The sequence below is a fragment of the Pipistrellus kuhlii genome, unplaced genomic scaffold, assembly GCF_014108245.1.
Source record: "Pipistrellus kuhlii isolate mPipKuh1 unplaced genomic scaffold, mPipKuh1.p scaffold_m20_p_14, whole genome shotgun sequence".
NCBI lineage: Eukaryota > Metazoa > Chordata > Mammalia > Chiroptera > Vespertilionidae > Pipistrellus > Pipistrellus kuhlii.
Window position 1 is genome coordinate 1,882,313 of NW_023425449.1, and position 4,811 is coordinate 1,887,123.

Consider the following 4,811-nt stretch of genomic DNA (forward strand, 5'->3'; position numbering starts at 1 on the left):
AATGTTAAGTCCCTTTCCCTCTGTGCCTCTGTTCAGTGCTCTAGCTCCGTGGTCTGCAAACTGCGGCTCGCGATCCACATGCGGCTCTTTGGCCCCTTGAGTGTGGCTCTTCCACAAAATACCACGGCCTGGGCAAGTCTTTGCTGAAGAAGTGGCATTAGAAGAAGTTTAAGTTTAAAAAATTTGGCTCTCCAAAGAAATTTCAATCTTTGTACTGTTGATATTTGGCTCTCTTCGCTAATGACTGGTCTAGCTCATCGTGGGCTTGTTTTTTATGGCTGTGGCAGGAGAGCCAGCATAGCAGTGAGTCAGGTTAACCCACCTAGGCCCATCTGTGAAATGGGCTTCCTAGCTCCTAGCTTGTCATGAGGATTTGATTAGATAGCCCAGCTAACTCTATCTGGCCCCTGCTGAGCACTGGGGAAACCCCTTCCTTAACTCCATGCAGATGTCATCAGGCCTTCATAGTGGGCGGACAGCTCTGTGAGCTCCAGCTGAGAGCTGTTCTGACCAGGCCGATGTTCTTAGCACCCAGTGGCCATGACCTGGCAGACTAGGGGGTGGGGGGTGAGAGGAGACTGTGGTGCACCCTCAGCTTTCTCCTGGGCATGTCTGCCCCTCCCCCAGGCCCCCCTTCCTGGGGGAGGGGCAGACATGCCCAGGAGAAAGCTGAGGGTGCGCCACAGTCTCCTCTCACCTGTTCACGCTTAACTTGAAAACCGCTGTGAGCAGCAGGATGCGTCAGCCCAGAGAGGTGCTGAACAGGCGCAGGCTCCTCCGCTTAGGCCTCCACTGAGGGGCGTTGGCTGTGCGCACCAGGCACTGGAAGACCTTGGAAATGTCAGAAACACTAAGCGAGAACCAGCCTTCGCTCTACAAGGAGTTGTTTGGCATTTGCCTTGAATTCCGCTACATTTACAGATAGCACTGAGGACAGTTGTGAACTACGCTGTCTCCATCGTTCGCACAAAGGTTGCAGTTCAGATCCGGAGGAAATGTGTGTAATAAAACACTTTGACAAAACGTTCCCTTCTCTTTGTATGGGATAGCAGAAAAACACAGCCTTTTGTTGCTTATGACAACATACAGGCTGTGGCAAAAGTAGGTTTATAGGTGTTCGTATGAAAAAGCCAGAGTCTCCAGTAACATTCAGCCCCGGGCCCTCGAACTGAGAAGGCTCTTGATAGGTGTGTGAAGGGGAGGCTGGAGGTGGCCTGTTAGATCCTGTACATTCCACAGATAAGGCCGGCCCCGACCGGCTCCGGAGAGAACCTGAGCCCGCCCGCCCTGCCTCCCTGTTCACTGGGGGTTTGCGCAACCCCAGATAGGGGTGCTGGCAGCGAGTACGGTGGGGCCTCGAACCACACAGCGTGAGTTCATCTGGAGGAGCCGGAAGCTGAGTGAGGTCAGCCATGTAGGTGTTCCATGCCCTTGACACTGACCCCGATAAAACCTGCACAGGAAGTCTTAGGGGAGTTTCTCTGGTCCACAAGTGTCCACGTGTGCTGCCCACGCGCTCCCAGGACAGCTGGCAGCTGGCGTCATGTCTCCTGGCTCTCCCCTCGGTGCCTGCCACATTGGCGGGTTTTAAACTGTTTTTTGCAATAATAAATTGTGACCATTTTTCTGAGTCCTGTGTGTCACTGAATCCCAACACAACATGGTTAAATGGTTATGTTTAAAAGTGCAGTAGAGACCCATAGGTGTCCTTCGAAGCCTAATGATTGGCCATCTGGCTAAACTACAGAAAAAGTTGACCAACTAACACAGAAATGTAGCAGATAAAGCCCCTTTTTAATGTCATACATTGAAATCGTAACAGTTAAAATGGATGAGTATCCATATAAATAAATCTCAAACTGTTTTAAATGAAAAAAGTAACACAAGGATAATACTGCTTCTGTGCATTTGTGAAACAAAGATCCCATCAAGAGGATATCCCCAAACCTCAGGAGAGTGGTGAGTTGGGTTGGAGGTGTTGGGGGGTGGGGCGTGGAACGGGTGGTAAGACTATTTGTCCCATTGTCATTCTTAAAAAGTTTTGAGTGGGGGGAGGAAATCAGACTTGTAAAGTAAATAACATTGGTTTTATTTTACTAATGTCTTTCATTTACTTCCTTAAATCAGCCAGCTCAGAATTATAAATGATTGTGCTAAAGGCCTCACTGCTTCAAACTGCTCATGTTCTGAGTTCAGAAACTGGCCTTGGTCGGTGACCTGCCCAGGGTCGTGCTGGGCCTGTGGGTGAGAGGCCCCGTTGTAGACAGTGTCAGTGCTGGCCGATCCGCCCTCCCCCGCCCGCTGTGCAAACTCAGAAGCTGATTCTGGAAACAACTAATGGCTGTGCTTAGGACCTGTCCAGTTATCTCAGTTTTGTGAATCTGCAAATTGAAGGCCATCGAGAGAGTGGGGAGTCGGAAAGGAAGGGAAGCTTTCCGAGAACAGAAAAGCATTGCTTCTCCGCGGTTAGTGGCCGCCTGCGTGCCGCTCGTTCGCTGCAGGTGTGCACGGGAAGCAATACGCTGAGCTTGTCTTCGGGAAAATCCTCTGCTCTTCGTAGCAGTTATAGAGGCCATCCAGGTTTAGTGTCCACTCTCATCTGGAAATGTTAAAGGTGTGAAATATAAGTAGTGTTAGGGTCTTAAGTGATTAAAGTGTGGGGTTTTTTTTTAAATGATTTGTAAACCATTAGGGTAGAAGTACTAGACCTACACTGAATTCATAATTCTGGTATAAAATTTAACGACACGTTTTCTATCTACATTCCGGAGTCACTGGGAGAGTGAAATGAGATAATAAACTTTTTTTTTTAAAGGTCTTCATAAATGTTAAATACTATGTAAACGAGTTTTATTTAAAACATTATTACCACCCTCCTGACTGTGATGACACTCACATGGGCTAAACAGAATTGTGAAGAGAGAATACCTCGTGCTCTGGTTCCTGAGACCAAACCTGAGTTGTGTCAACTCTAAAGAAGGCGGTATGGCCGAAACCGGTTTGGCTCGGTGGATAGAGTGTCGGCCTGCGGACTGAAAGGTCCCAGGTTCAATTCCGGTCAAGGGCATGTACCTTGGTTGCGGGCACATCCCCAATAGGGGGTGTGCAAGAGGCAGCTGATAGATGTTTCTCTCATCGATGTTTCTAACTATCCCTCTCTTCCTCTGTAAAAAAATCGGGGGGAAAAGGGTATGGCATCCATCTAGTTTTTTTTCATGTAGTCTGTCAGGTTAAAGGAGAGGAGAAGAATAGGACAGTTTCTGCCCTCCCCCCTTTCAGTTCAACATTTATTGAGCAGCTACTCTGTTAGGTGGAGGTGAGCAAAGTGAGTGTATTCATTGTGCTCACATTTGCCTGACAATCTATTCTCCTTATTCAATGGAAACCGAGGCTTTGGGTCAGTTAAGTAACTAAAAACCTGTTTGGTCCAGAGCTAGCGTTGGAACCTGCTATTTGTAGCTTCAAATCGTATGCTTCCCAGAGCAACTGACAGCACAAGAGAGCCAGGATCTGAGAGTTAAACGTGTAAAGAGAATGCAGGAGGTCAGGGAAGGAAGGTACTGGTGTGGGCTGGACCCGGGCAGGCAGGAAATGCAGGAGGCCGGGGGTGTGGGTGGCGGGGGTTGATTCTTTAGGTGAGGACCAGGGTGTGAGCAGGGGAAGGGCTTAGGAGGGCTGTCTGCTGGCTCCCTGCCTCGCTCATCAGTGTGTGTCTTGGGGAGGAGAGCACCCCTGGCTGGGCCGCTGCAGTCATGGGCCGGGGGGGGCCTGGGACCCCGTGGGGAGCTGCTGCAGAAACCTGGGAGTGAGGGGAACTCAAGAACAAGGCCAACAAGTCGGGGATCAAGCTGATGGCATAAAATCCACATCTTTGTAAACTACATCAGAACCGTTAAGTGCTCTGTGGGTAGCAACTTGAGTTTTTAAACTCTTTGAAGCAGGCATTGGGGTGCAACACCAGGACAGGTTCTGCAGACCTGGCTCTGCCTTGTCCCTTCACACAGTTCACTGATGCTGTACATGCATTTGTGTGAATAGGTTGAGCCTTAGTCACCACAGCTGTCTGCCTTTAGGGCTGTGGGTGTAAAGGAATCGATGCACAAAGACTTTGAAAAAGATAAAGTTCAGTGTAAGTTGTGACAAGTGTCATTTCCAGCCTGCACAGCACCGTTACTGCGGCAGAGATTGTAATGGGGAGTTCATCGTGACTCGCTCCAATACAGTTTTAAAGAGTATAAAACAGGTATTTATGTGTGTGTGTTTTTATTTCTATCGGCAGTGAAATAAAGAGAATAAATCACATCCTGTAGCCAGACTTTCCTAATAAACATAACTGGAGCCAGGGGAGCCTCGTTTTGTACATTTGCACACTGTAACTTGAATGTTCATGTTTTAATGAGGTAAATAAAGTGTCCATTTCCCTGCCTGCACAGTCTCTGCCGGTCACCGCGCTCAGGAGGGCATGGGCTTACCAGACCAGTTTGTCCCTTCGCCTTCAGGGCGTCCCTCGTGGCAGCAGCGGCTTGCGCAGCAGCGCTGGCAACATTTAACCCACGTCTCGCCCGCTGGTTTTGTGAGATTGGTCCGGATTGTAAAAGCAATGCCCAGGCTTTTCCTGGCCCGGACTGCTGAGACGCACTGTCCTGAGGGGAATGAGGCGATGACAGCTTCCAGCTGAGGATGAGGCACAAACTCCTCCACGCAGACAGTCACTGAATTACCTACAGTGGAACTTGCTCTTTAAAAATCTTACTAATGCCCAGTCTGCAGGGCTCAGCTACGTCCCCAGTTTTCTCTGGTAGAGAGTGATG

The 4,811-nt window shown here is 49.3% G+C and overlaps 1 long non-coding RNA gene across 2 annotated transcripts; it reads left to right on the forward strand.

The window, feature by feature from the left end:
• Nucleotides 1–645: 645 nt before the first annotated feature.
• Nucleotides 646–2,804, forward strand: LOC123652335. Of its 2 annotated transcripts, XR_006741606.1 has the most exons (4): nucleotides 646–1,348; nucleotides 1,387–1,815; nucleotides 1,958–1,963; nucleotides 2,056–2,067. It is a non-coding gene; the product is annotated as an uncharacterized LOC123652335 (long non-coding RNA). The 2 variants fall into 2 exon arrangements; XR_006741605.1 differs by having other exon boundaries at nucleotides 1,387–2,804.
• The last annotated feature ends 2,007 nt before the right edge of the window (nucleotides 2,805–4,811 follow it).